Raw genomic sequence first — 14,904 nt, 5'->3', positions numbered from 1 at the left:
TTTCACAGAGATTTTGAAACTGAAATCTCCCATGCCATTTCCACCATAGGCAGCAATGGGCTTCCCCATAGAACTTGCCAACCTGAATTCCTACAGGCTAGATGTGAGAGGCACATTCTGCTGCTTCCTCCCTAACAGTTAAGCTTGCTTCTGAAAGCTCAACCTCCGGGGACTCTGTTTGGCAAATATATAGAACACACTATTCCAAGCCTGTTGGATGGCCTTTGCAGTGTCATTTCGCATCTAATTTCCCAAACCAAACTGCTTGCAGCTCTAACTCCCTTCTAACTACCACTTCTTCGGTTCAGTGAGATATGCTGGATTCTAAACGGAGAAGCTTCTCTGACGCTTTTTCACAGAGATTTTGAAACTGAAATCTCCCATGCCGTTTCCACCATAGGCAGCAATGGGCTTCCCCATAGAACTTGCCAACCTGAATTCCTAAAGGCTAGATGTGAGAGGCACATTCTGCTGCTTCCTCCCTTAGAGTTAAACTTGCTTCTGACAGCTCAACCTCCGGGGAGTTTGTTTGGCAGAGATATAGAACACACTTTTCCAAGCCTGTTGGAAGGCCTTTGCAGTGTCATTTCGCATCTAATTTCCCAAACCAAACTGCTTGCAGCTCTAACTGCCTTCTAACTACCACTTCTTCGGTTCAGTGAGATATGCTAGATTCTAAACGGAGAAGCTTCTCTGACGCTTTTTCACAGAGATTTTGAAACTGAAATTTCCAAACCCGTTTCCAACGAAGGCGCCAATGGGCTTCCCCATAGAACTTGCCAACCTGAATTCCTACAGGCTAGATGTGAGAGGCACATTCTGCTGCTTCCTCCCTTAGAGTTAAACTTGCTTCTGAAAGCTCAACCTCCGGGGAGTTTGTTTGGCAGAGATATAGAACACACTTTTCCAAGCCTGTTGGAAGGCATTTGCAGTTTCATTTCGCGTCTAATTTCCCAAACCAAACTGCTTGCAGCTCTAACTGCCTTCTAACTACCACTTCTTCGGTTCAGTGAGATATGCTGGATTCTAAACGGAGAAGCTTCTCTGACGCTTTTTCACAGAGATTTTGAAACTGAAATTTCCAAACCCGTTTCCAACGAAGGCGCCAATGGGCTTCCCCATAGAACTTGCCAACCTGAATTCCTACAGGCTAGATGTGAGAGGCACATTCTGCTGCTTCCTCCCTTAGAGTTAAACTAGCTTCTGAAAGCTCAACCTCCGGGGAGTTTGTTTGGCAGAGATATAGAACACACTTTTCCAAGCCTGTTGGAAGGCATTTGCAGTTTCATTTCGCGTCTAATTTCCCAAACCAAACTGCTTGCAGCTCTAACTGCCTTCTAACTACCACTTCTTCGGTTCAGTGAGATATGCTGGATTCTAAACGGAGAAGCTTCTCTGACGCTTTTTCACAGAGATTTTGAAACTGAAATCTCCCATGCTGTTTCCAACATAGCCAGCAATGGGCTTCCCCATAGAACTTGCCAACCTGAATTCCTACAGGCTAGATGTGAGAGGCACATTCTGCTGCTTCCTCCCTTAGAGTTAAACTAGCTTCTGAAAGCTCAACCTCCAGGGAGTCTGTTTGGCAGAGATATAGAACACACTTTTCCAAGCCTGTTGGAAGGCATTTGCAGTTTCATTTCGCGTCTAATTTCCCAAACCAAACTGCTTGCAGCTCTAACTGCCTTCTAACTACCACTTCTTCGGTTCAGTGAGATATGCTGGATTCTAAACGGAGAAGCTTCTCTGACGCTTTTTCAAAGAGATTTTGAAACTGAAATCTCCCATGCCGTTTCCACCATAGGCAGCAATGGGCTTCCCCATAGAACTTGCCAACCTGAATTCCTACAGGCTAGATGTGAGAGGCACATTCTGCTGCTTCCTCCCTAAGAGTTAAGCTTGCTTCTGAAAGCTCAACCTCCGGGGAGTCTGTTTGGCAGAGATATAGAACACACTTTTCCAAGCCTGTTGGAAGGCCTTTGCAGTGTCATTTCGCATCTAATTTCCCAAACCAAACTGCTTGCAGCTCTAACTCCCTTCTAACTACCCCTTCTTCGGTTCAGTGAGATATGCTGGATTCTGAACGGAGAAGCTTCTCTGACGCTTTTTCACAGAGATTTTGAAACTGAAATCTCCCATGCCGTTTCCACCATAGGCAGCAATGGGCTTCCCCATAGAACTTGCCAACCTGAATTCCTACAGGCTAGATGTGAGAGGCACATTCTGCTGCTTCCTCCCTTAGAGTTAAACTTGCTTCTGAAAGCTCAACCTCCGGGGAGTTTGTTTGGCAGAGATATAGAACACACTTTTCCAAGCCTGTTGGAAGGCCTTTGCAGTTTCATTTCGCGTCTAATTTCCCAAAACAAACTGCTTGCAGCTCTAACTCCCTTCTAACTACCACTTCTTCGGTTCAGTGAGATATGCTGGATTCTAAACGGAGAAGCTTCTCTGACGCTTTTTCACAGAGATTTTGAAACTGAAATTTCCAAACCCGTTTCCAACGAAGGCGCCAATGGGCTTCCCCATAGAACTTGCCAACCTGAATTCCTACAGGCTAGATGTGAGAGGCACATTCTGCTGCTTCCTCCCTTAGAGTTAAACTAGCTTCTGAAAGCTCAACCTCCAGGGAGTCTGTTTGGCAGAGATATAGAACACACTTTTCCAAGCCTGTTGGAAGGCATTTGCAGTTTCATTTCGCGTCTAATTTCCCAAACCAAACTGCTTGCAGCTCTAACTGCCTTCTAACTACCACTTCTTTGGTTCAGTGAGATGTGCTGGATTCTAAACGGAGAAGCTTCTCTGACGCTTTTTCACAGAGATTTTGAAACTGAAATTTCCAAACCCGTTTCCAACGAAGGCGACAATGGGCTTCCCCATAGAACTTGCCAACCTGAATTCCTACAGGCTAGATGTGAGAGGCACATTCTGCTGCTTCCTCCCTTAGAGTTAAACTAGCTTCTGAAAGCTCAACCTCCGGGGAGTTTGTTTGGCAGAGATATAGAACACACTTTTCCAAGCCTGTTGGAAGGCATTTGCAGTTACATTTCGCGTCTAATTTCCCAAACCAAACTGCTTGCAGCTCTAACTGCCTTCTAACTACCACTTCTTCGGTTCAGTGAGATGTGCTGGATTCTAAACGGAGAAGCTTCTCTGACGCTTTTTCACAGAGATTTTGAAACTGAAATCTCCCATGCTGTTTCCACCATAGCCAGCAATGGGCTTCCCCATAGAACTTGCCAACCTGAATTCCTACAGGCTAGATGTGAGAGGCACATTCTGCTGCTTCCTCCCTTAGAGTTAAACTAGCTTCTGAAAGCTCAACCTCCGGGGAGTTTGTTTGGCAGAGATATAGAACACACTTTTCCAAGCCTGTTGGAAGGCATTTGCAGTTTCATTTCGCGTCTAATTTCCCAAACCAAACTGCTTGCAGCTCTAACTCCCTTCTAACTACCACTTCTTCGGTTCAGTGAGATATGCTGGATTCTAAACGGAGAAGCTTCTCTGACGCTTTTTCACAGAGATTTTGAAACTGAAATCTCCCATGCCGTTTCCACCCTAGGCAGCAATGGGCTTCCCCATAGAACTTGCCAACCTGAATTCCTACAGGCTAGATGTGAGAGGCACATTCTGCTGCTTCCTCCCTTAGAGTTAAACTAGCTTCTGAAAGCTCAACCTCCGGGGAGTTTGTTTGGCAGAGATATACAACACACTTTTCCAAGCCTGTTGGAAGGCATTTGCAGTTTCATTTCGCGTCTAATTTCCCAAACCAAACTGCTTGCAGCTCTAACTCCCTTCTAACTACCACTTCTTCGGTTCAGTGAGATATGCTGGATTCTAAACGGAGAAGCTTCTCTGACGCTTTTTCACAGAGATTTTGAAACTGAAATCTCCCATGCCGTTTCCACCATAGGCAGCAATGGGCTTCCCCATAGAACTTGCCAACCTGAATTCCTACAGGCTAGATGTGAGAGGCACATTCTGCTGCCTCCTCCCTTAGAGTTAAACTAGCTTCTGAAAGCTCAACCTCCGGGGAGTTTGTATGGCAGAGATATAGAACACACTTTTCCAAGCCTGTTGGAAGGCCTTTGCAGTTTCATTTCGCGTCTAATTTCCCAAAACAAACTGCTTGCAGCTCTAACTCCCTTCTAACTACCACTTCTTCGGTTCAGTGAGATATGCTGGATTCTAAACGGAGAAGCTTCTCTGACGCTTTTTCACAGAGATTTTGAAACTGAAATTTCCAAACCCGTTTCCAACGAAGGCGCCAATGGGCTTCCCCATAGAACTTGCCAACCTGAATTCCTACAGGCTAGATGTGAGAGGCACATTCTGCTGCTTCCTCCCTTAGAGTTAAACTAGCTTCTGAAAGCTCAACCTCCGGGGAGTTTGTTTGGCAGAGATATAGAACACACTTTTCCAAGCCTGTTGGAAGGCATTTGCAGTTTCATTTCGCGTCTAATATCCCAAACCAAACTGCTTGCAGCTCTAACTGCCTTCTAACTACCACTTCTTCGGTTCAGTGAGATATGCTGGATTCTAAACGGAGAAGCTTCTCTGACGCTCTTTCACAGAGATTTTGAAACTGAAATCTCCCATGCTGTTTCCAACATAGCCAGCAATGGGCTTCCCCATAGAACTTGCCAACCTGAATTCCTACAGGCTAGATGTGAGAGGCACATTCTGCTGCTTCCTCCCTTAGAGTTAAACTAGCTTCTGAAAGCTCAACCTCCAGGGAGTCTGTTTGGCAGAGATATAGAACACACTTTTCCAAGCCTGTTGGAAGGCATTTGCAGTTTCATTTCGCGTCTAATTTCCCAAACCAAACTGCTTGCAGCTCTAACTGCCTTCTAACTACCACTTCTTCGGTTCAGTGAGATATGCTGGATTCTAAACTGAGAAGCTTCTCTGACGCTTTTTCACAGAGATTTTGAAACTGAAATCTCCCATGCCGTTTCCACCATAGGCAGCAATGGGCTTCCCCATAGAACTTGCCAACCTGAATTCCTACAGGCTAGATGTGAGAGGCACATTCTGCTGCTTCCTCCCTTAGAGTTAAACTAGCTTCTGAAAGCTCAACCTCCAGGGAGTCTGTTTGGCAGAGATATAGAACACACTTTTCCAAGCCTGTTGGAAGGCCTTTGCAGTGTCATTTCGCATCTAATTTCCCAAACCAAACTGCTTGCAGCTCTAACTCCCTTCTAACTACCACTTCTTCGGTTCAGTGAGATATGCTGGATTCTAAACGGAGAAGCTTCTCTGACGCTTTTTCACAGAGATTTTGAAACTGAAATTTCCAAACCCGTTTCCAACGAAGGCGCCAATGGGCTTCCCCATAGAACTTGCCAACCTGAATTCCTACAGGCTAGATGTGAGAGGCACATTCTGCTGCTTCCTCCCTTAGAGTTAAACTAGCTTCTGAAAGCTCAACCTCCGGGGAGTTTGTTTGGCAGAGATATAGAACACACTTTTCCAAGCCTGTTGGAAGGCATTTGCAGTTTCATTTCGCGTCTAATTTCCCAAACCAAACTGCTTGCAGCTCTAACTCCCTTCTAACTACCACTTCTTCGGTTCAGTGAGATATGCTGGATTCTAAACGGAGAAGCTTCTCTGACGCTTTTTCACAGAGATTTTGAAACTGAAATCTCCCATGCCGTTTCCACCATAGGCAGCAATGGGCTTCCCCATAGAACTTGCCAACCTGAATTCCTACAGGCTAGATGTCAGAGGCACATTCTGCTGCTTCCTCCCTTAGAGTTAAACTAGCTTCTGAAAGCTCAACCTCCAGGGAGTCTGTTTGGCAGAGATATAGAACACACTTTTCCAAGCCTGTTGGAAGGCATTTGCAGTTTCATTTCGCGTCTAATTTCCCAAACCAAACTGCTTGCAGCTCTAACTGCCTTCTAACTACCACTTCTTCGGTTCAGTGAGATATGCTGGATTCTAAACGGAGAAGCTTCTCTGACGCTTTTTCACAGAGATTTTGAAACTGAAATCTCCCATGCCGTTTCCACCATAGGCAGCAATGGGCTTCCCCATAGAACTTGCCAACCTGAATTCCTACTGGCTAGATGTGAGAGGCACATTCTGCTGCTTCCTCCCTAACAGTTAAGCTTGCTTCTGAAAGCTCAACCTCCGGGGACTCTGTTTGGCACAGATATAGAACACACTTTTCCAAGCAGTGTCATTTCGCATCTAATTTCCCAAACCAAACTGCTTGCAGCTCTAACTCCCTTCTAACGACCACTTCTTCGGTTCAGTGAGATATGGTGGATTCTAAACGGAGAAGCTTCTCTGACGCTTTTTCACAGAGATTTTGAAACTGAAATTTCCAAACCCGTTTCCAACAAAGGCGACAATGGGCTTCCCCATAGAACTTGCCAACCTGAATTCCTACAGGCTAGATGTGAGAGGCACATTCTGCTGCTTCCTCCGTTAGAGTTAAACGAGCTTCTGAAAGCTCAACCTCCGGGGAGTTTGTTTGGCAGAGATATAGAACACACTTTTCCAAGCCTGTTGGAAGGCATTTGCAGTTTCATTTCGCGTCTAATTTCCCAAACCAAAGTGCTTGCAGCTCTAACTGCCTTCTAACTACCACTTCTTCGGTTCAGTGAGATATGCTGGATTCTAAACGGAGAAGCTTCTCTGACGCTTTTTCACAGAGATTTTGAAACTGAAATCTCCCATGCCGTTTCCACCATAGGCAGCAATGGGCTTCCCCATAGAACTTGCCAACCTGAATTCCTACAGGCTAGATGTGAGAGGCACATTCTGCTGCTTCCTCCCTTAGAGTTAAACTAGCTTCTGAAAGCTCAACCTCCGGGGAGTTTGTTTGGCAGAGATATAGAACACACTTTTCCAAGCCTGTTGGAAGGCATTTGCAGTTTCATTTCGCGTCTAATTTCCCAAACCAAACTGCTTGCAGCTCTAACTCCCTTCTAACTACCGCTTCTTCGGTTCAGTGAGATATGCTGGATTCTAAACGGAGAAGCTTCTCTGACGCTTTTTCACAGAGATTTTGAAACTTAAATCTCCCATGCCGTTTCCACCATAGGCAGCAATGGGCTTCCCCATAGAACTTGCCAACCTGAATTCCTACAGGCTAGATGTGAGAGGCACATTCTGCTGCTTCCTCCCTAACAGTTAAGCTTGCTTCTGAAAGCTCAACCTCCGGGGACTCTGTTTGGCACAGATATAGAACACACTTTTCCAAGCCTGTTGGAAGGCCTTTGCAGTGTCATTTCGCATCTAATTTCCCAAAACAAACTGCTTGCAGCTCTAACTCCCTTCTAACTACCACTTCTTCGGTTCAGTGAGATATGCTGGATTCTAAACGGAGAAGCTTCTCTGACGCTTTTTCACAGAGATTTTGAAACTGAAATCTCCCATGCCGTTTCCACCATAGGCAGCAATGGGCTTCCCCATAGAACTTGCCAACCTGAATTCCTACAGGCTAGATGTGAGAGGCACATTCTGCTGCTTCCTCCCTAACAGTTAAGCTTGCTTCTGAAAGCTCAACCTCCGGGGAGTCTGTTTGGCAGAGATATAGAACACACTTTTCCAAGCCTGTTGGAAGGCCTTTGCAGTGTCATTTCGCATCTAATTTCCCAAAACAAACTGCTTGCAGCTCTAACTCCCTTCTAACTACCACTTCTTCGGTTCAGTGAGATATGCTGGATTCTAAACGGAGAAGCTTCTCTGACGCTTTTTCACAGAGATTTTGAAACTGAAATCTCCCATGCCGTTTCCACCATAGGCAGCAATGGGCTTCCCCATAGAACTTGCCAACCTGAATTCCTACAGGCTAGATGTGAGAGGCACATTCTGCTGCTTCCTCCCTAAGAGTTAAGCTTGCTTCTGAAAGCTCAACCTCCGGGGAGTCTGTTTGGCAGAGATATAGAACACACTTTTCCAAGCCTGTTGGAAGGCCTTTGCAGTGTCATTTCGCATCTAATTTCCCAAACCAAACTGCTTGCAGCTCTAACTCCCTTCTAACTACCACTTCTTCGGTTCAGTGAGATATGCTGGATTCTAAACGGAGAAGCTTCTCTGACGCTTTTTCACAGAGATTTTGAAACTGAAATTTCCCATGCCGTTTCCACCATAGGCAGCAATGGGCTTCCCCATAGAACTTGCCAACCTGAATTCCTACAGGCTAGATGTGAGAGGCACATTCTGCTGCTTCCTCCCTAACAGTTAAGCTTGCTTCTGAAAGCTCAACCTCCGGGGACTCTGTTTGGCAGAGATATAGAACACACTTTTCCAAGCCTGTTGGAAGGCCTTTGCAGTGTCATTTCGCGTCTAATTTCCCAAACCAAACTGCTTGCAGCTCTAACTCCCTTCTAACTACCACTTCTTCGGTTCAGTGAGATATGCTGGATTCTAAACGGAGAAGCTTCTCTGACGCTTTTTCACAGAGATTTTGAAACTGAAATCTCCCATGCCGTTTCCACCATAGGCAGCAATGGGCTTCCCCATAGAACTTGCCAACCTGAATTCCTACAGGCTAGATGTGAGAGGCACATTCTGCTGCTTCCTCCCTTATAGTTAAACGTGCTTCTGAAAGCTCAACCTCCGGGGAGTTTGTTCGGCAGAGATATAGAACACACTTTTCCAAGCCTGTTGGAAGGCATTTGCAGTTTCATTTCGCGTCTAATTTCCCAAACCAAACTGCTTGCCGCTCTAACTCCCTTCTAACTACCACTTCTTCGGTTCAGTGAGATATGCTGGATTCTAAACGGAGAAGCTTCTCTGACGCTTTTTCACAGAGATTTTGAAACTGAAATCTCCCATGCCGTTTCCACCATAGGCAGCAATGGGCTTCCCCATAGAACTTGCCAACCTGAATTCCTACAGGCTAGATGTGAGAGGCACATTCTTCTGCTTCCTCCCTTAGAGTTAAACTAGCTTCTGAAAGCTCAACCTCCGGGGAGTTTGTTTGGCAGAGATATAGAACACACTTTTCCAAGCCTGTTGGAAGGCATTTGCAGTTTCATTTCGCGTCTAATTTCCCAAACCAAACTGCTTGCAGCTCTAACTGCCTTCTAACTACCACTTCTTCGGTTCAGTGAGATATGCTGGATTCTAAACGGAGAAGCTACTCTGACGCTTTTTCTCAGAGATTTTGAAACTGAAATCTCCCATGCTGTTTCCACCGTAGCCAGCAATGGGCTTCCCCATAGAACTTGCCAACCTGAATTCCTACAGGCTAGATGTGAGAGGCACATTCTGCTGCTTCCTCCCTTAGAGATAAACTAGCTTCTGAAAGCTCAACCTCCGGGGAGTTTGTTTGGCAGAGATATAGAACACACTTTTCCAAGCCTGTTGGAAGGCATTTGCAGTTTCATTTCGCGTCTAATTTCCCAAACCAAACTGCTTGCAGCTCTAACTCCCTTCTAACTACCACTTCTTCGGTTCAGTGAGATATGCTGGATTCTAAACGGAGAAGCTTCTCTGACGCTTTTTCACAGAGATTTTGAAACTGAAATCTCCCATGCCGTTTCCACCATAGGCAGCAATGGGCTTCCCCATAGAACTTGCCAACCTGAATTCCTACAGGCTAGATGTGAGAGGCACATTCTGCTGCTTCCTCCCTAACAGTTAAGCTTGCTTCTGAAAGCTCAACCTCCGGGGACTCTGTTTGGCACAGATATAGAACACACTTTTCCAAGCCTGTTGGAAGGCCTTTGCAGTGTCATTTCGCGTCTAATTTCCCAAACCAAACTGCTTGCAGCTCTAACTCCCTTCTAACTACCACTTCTTCGGTTCAGTGAGATATGCTGGATTCTAAACGGAGAAGCTTCTCTGACGCTTTTTCACAGAGATTTTGAAACTGAAATCTCCCATGCCGTTTCCACCATAGGCAGCAATGGGCTTCCCCATAGAACTTGCCAACCTGAATTCCTACAGGCTAGATGTGAGAGGCACATTCTGCTGCTTCCTCCCTTAGAGTTAAACTTGCTTCTGAAAGCTCAACCTCCGGGGAGTTTGTTTGGCAGAGATATAGAACACACTTTTCCAAGCCTGTTGGAAGGCATTTGCAGTTTCATTTCGCGTCTAATTTCCCAAACCAAACTGCTTGCAGCTCTAACTCCCTTCTAACTACCACTTCTTCGGTTCAGTGAGATATGCTGGATTCTAAACGGAGAAGCTTCTCTGACGCTTTTTCACAGAGATTTTGAAACTGAAATTTCCAAACCCGTTTCCAACGAAGGCGCCAATGGGCTTCCCCATAGAACTTGCCAACCTGAATTCCTACAGGCTAGATGTGAGAGGCACATTCTGCTGCTTCCTCCCTTAGAGTTAAACTAGCTTCTGAAAGCTCAACCTCCGGGGAGTTTGTTTGGCAGAGATATAGAACACACTTTTCCAAGCCTGTTGGAAGGCATTTGCAGTTTCATTTCGCGTCTAATTTCCCAAACCAAACTGCTTGCAGCTCTAACTGCCTTCTAACTACCACTTCTTCGGTTCAGTGAGATATGCTGGATTCTAAACGGAGAAGCTACTCTGACGCTTTTTCTCAGAGATTTTGAAACTGAAATCTCCCATGCTGTTTCCACCGTAGCCAGCAATGGGCTTCCCCATAGAACTTGCCAACCTGAATTCCTACAGGCTAGATGTGAGAGGCACATTCTGCTGCTTCCTCCCTTAGAGATAAACTAGCTTCTGAAAGCTCAACCTCCGGGGAGTTTGTTTGGCAGAGATATAGAACACACTTTTCCAAGCCTGTTGGAAGGCATTTGCAGTTTCATTTCGCGTCTAATTTCCCAAACCAAACTGCTTGCAGCTCTAACTCCCTTCTAACTACCACTTCTTCGGTTCAGTGAGATATGCTGGATTCTAAACGGAGAAGCTTCTCTGACGCTTTTTCACAGAGATTTTGAAACTGAAATCTCCCATGCCGTTTCCACCATAGGCAGCAATGGGCTTCCCCATAGAACTTGCCAACCTGAATTCCTACAGGCTAGATGTGAGAGGCACATTCTGCTGCTTCCTCCCTAACAGTTAAGCTTGCTTCTGAAAGCTCAACCTCCGGGGACTCTGTTTGGCACAGATATAGAACACACTTTTCCAAGCCTGTTGGAAGGCCTTTGCAGTGTCATTTCGCGTCTAATTTCCCAAACCAAACTGCTTGCAGCTCTAACTCCCTTCTAACTACCACTTCTTCGGTTCAGTGAGATATGCTGGATTCTAAACGGAGAAGCTTCTCTGACGCTTTTTCACAGAGATTTTGAAACTGAAATCTCCCATGCCGTTTCCACCATAGGCAGCAATGGGCTTCCCCATAGAACTTGCCAACCTGAATTCCTACAGGCTAGATGTGAGAGGCACATTCTGCTGCTTCCTCCCTTAGAGTTAAACTTGCTTCTGAAAGCTCAACCTCCGGGGAGTTTGTTTGGCAGAGATATAGAACACACTTTTCCAAGCCTGTTGGAAGGCATTTGCAGTTTCATTTCGCGTCTAATTTCCCAAACCAAACTGCTTGCAGCTCTAACTCCCTTCTAACTACCACTTCTTCGGTTCAGTGAGATATGCTGGATTCTAAACGGAGAAGCTTCTCTGACGCTTTTTCACAGAGATTTTGAAACTGAAATTTCCAAACCCGTTTCCAACGAAGGCGCCAATGGGCTTCCCCATAGAACTTGCCAACCTGAATTCCTACAGGCTAGATGTGAGAGGCACATTCTGCTGCTTCCTCCCTTAGAGTTAAACTAGCTTCTGAAAGCTCAACCTCCGGGGAGTTTGTTTGGCAGAGATATAGAACACACTTTTCCAAGCCGGTTGGAAGGCATTTGCAGTTTCATTTCGCGTCTAATTTCCCAAACCAAACTGCTTGCAGCTCTAACTGCCTTCTAACTACCACTTCTTCGGTTCAGTGAGATATGCTGGATTCTAAACGGAGAAGCTTCTCTGACGCTTTTTCACAGAGATTTTGAAACTGAAATCTCCCATGCTGTTTCCACCATAGCCACCAATGGGCTTACCCATAGAACTTGCCAACCTGAATTCCTACAGGCTAGATGTGAGAGGCACATTCTGCTGCTTCCTCCCTTAGAGTTAAACTTGCTTCTGAAAGCTCAACCTCCGGGGAGTTTGTTTGGCAGAGATATAGAACACACTTTTCCAAGCCTGTTGGAAGGCATTTGCAGTTTCATTTCGCGTCTAATTTCCCAAACCAAACTGCTTGCAGCTCTAACTGCCTTCTAACTACCACTTCTTCGGTTCAGTGAGATATGCTGGATTCTAAACGGAGAAGCTTCTCTGACGCTTTTTCACAGAGATTTTGAAACTGAAATTTCCATACCCGTTTCCAACGAAGGCGCCAATGGGCTTCCCCATAGAACTTGCCAACCTGAATTCCTACAGGCTAGATGTGAGAGTCACATTCTGCTGCTTCCTCCCTTAGAGTTAAACTAGCTTCTGAAAGCTCAACCTCCGGGGAGTTTGTTTGGCAGAGATATAGAACACACTTTTCCAAGCCTGTTGGAAGGCATTTGCAGTTTCATTTCGCGTCTAATTTCCCAAACCAAACTGCTTGCAGCTCTAACTGCCTTCTAACTACCACTTCTTCGGTTCAGTGAGATATGCTGGATTCTAAACGGAGAAGCTTCTCTGACGCTTTTTCACAAAGATTTTGAAACTGAAATCTCCCATGCTGTTTCCACCATAGCCAGCAAAGGGCTTCCCCATAGAACTTGCCAACCTGAATTCCTACAGGCTAGATGTGAGAGGCACATTCTGCTGCTTCCTCCCTTAGAGTTAAACTAGCTTCTGAAAGCTCAACCTCCGGGGAGTTTGTTTGGCAGAGATATAGAACACACTTTTCCAAGCCTGTTGGAAGGCATTTGCAGTTTCATTTCGCGTCTAATTTCCCAAACCAAACTGCTTGCAGCTCTAACTCCCTTCTAACTACCACTTCTTCGGTTCAGTGAGATATGCTGGATTCTAAACGGAGAAGCTTCTCTGACGCTTTTTCACAGAGATTTTGAAACTGAAATCTCCCATGCCGTTTCCACCATAGGCAGCAATGGGCTTCCCCATAGAACTTGCCAACCTGAATTCCTACAGGCTAGATGTGAGAGGCACATTCTGCTGCTTCCTCCCTAACAGTTAAGCTTGCTTCTGAAAGCTCAACCTCCGGGGACTCTGTTTGGCAGAGATATAGAACACACTTTTCCAAGCCTGTTGGAAGGCCTTTGCAGTGTCATTTCGCATGTAATTTCCCAAACCAAACTGCTTGCAGCTCTAACTCCCTTCTAACTACCACTTCTTCGGTTCAGTGAGATATGCTGGATTCTAAACGGAGAAGCTTCTCTGACGCTTTTTCACAGAGATTTTGAAACTGAAATCTCCCATGCCGTTTCCACCATAGGCAGCAATGGGCTTCCCCATAGAACTTGCCAACCTGAATTCCTACAGGCTAGATGTGAGAGGCACATTCTGCTGCTTCCTCCCTTATAGTTAAACTAGCTTCTGAAAGCTCAACCTCCGGGGAGTTTGTTTGGCAGAGATATAGAACACACTTTTCCAAGCCTGTTGGAAGGCATTTGCAGTTTCATTTCGCGTCTAATTTCCCAAACCAAACTGCTTGCAGCTCTAACTGCCTTCTAACTACCACTTCTTCGGTTCAGTGAGATATGCTGGATTCTAAACGGAGAAGCTTCTCTGACGCTTTTTCACAGAGATTTTGAAACTGAAATCTCCCATGCCGTTTCCACCATAGGCAGCAATGGGCTTCCCCATAGAACTTGCCAACCTGAATTCCTACAGGCTAGATGTGAGAGGCACATTCTGCTGCTTCCTCCCTTAGAGTTAAACTTGCTTCTGAAAGCTCAACCTCCGGGGAGTTTGTTTGGCAGAGATATAGAACACACTTTTCCAAGCCTGTTGGAAGGCATTTGCAGTTTCATTTCGCGTCTAATTTCCCAAACCAAACTGCTTGCAGCTCTAACTCCCTTCTAACTACCACTTCTTCGGTTCAGTGAGATATGCTGGATTCTAAACGGAGAAGCTTCTCTGACGCTTTTTCACAGAGATTTTGAAAATGAAATTTCCAAACCCTTTTCCAACGAAGGCGCCAATTGGCTTCCCCATAGAACTTGCCAACCTGAATTCCTACAGGCTAGATGTGAGAGGCACATTCTGCTGCTTCCTCCCTTAGAGTTAAACTAGCTTCTGAAAGCTCAACCTCCGGGGAGTTTGTTTGGCAGAGATATAGAACACACTTTTCCAAGCCTGTTGGAAGGCATTTGCAGTTTCATTTCGCGTCTAATTTCCCAAACCAAACTGCTTGCAGCTCTAACTCCCTTCTAACTACCACTTCTTCGGTTCAGTGAGATATGCTGGATTCTAAACGGAGAAGCTTCTCTGACGCTTTTTCACAGAGATTTTGAAACTGAAATTTCCAAACCCGTTTCCAACGAAGGCGCCAATGGGCTTCCCCATAGAACTTGCCAACCTGAATTCCTACAGGCTAGATGTGAGAGGCACATTCTGCTGCTTCCTCCCTTAGAGTTAAACTAGCTTCTGAAAGCTCAACCTCCGGGGAGTTTGTTTGGCAGAGATATAGAACACACTTTTCCAAGCCTGTTGGAAGGCATTTGCAGTTTCATTTCGCGTCTAATTTCCCAAACCAAACTGCTTGCAGCTCTAACTGCCTTCTAACTACCACTTCTTCGGTTCAGTGAGATATGCTGGATTCTAAACGGAGAAGCTTCTCTGACGCTTTTTCACAGAGATTTTGAAACTGAAATCTCCCATGCTGTTTCCACCATAGGCAGCAATGGGCTTCCCCATAGAACTTGCCAACCTGAATTCCTACAGGCTAGATGTGAGAGGCACATTCTGCTGCTTCCTCCCTTAGAGTTAAACTAGCTTCTGAAAGCTCAACCTCCGGGGAGTTTGTTT

Source organism: Cynocephalus volans, chromosome 8 (genome assembly GCF_027409185.1).
Source record: "Cynocephalus volans isolate mCynVol1 chromosome 8, mCynVol1.pri, whole genome shotgun sequence".
Taxonomy (NCBI): domain Eukaryota; kingdom Metazoa; phylum Chordata; class Mammalia; order Dermoptera; family Cynocephalidae; genus Cynocephalus; species Cynocephalus volans.
Note: the sequence above shows the minus strand (reverse complement) of the source record.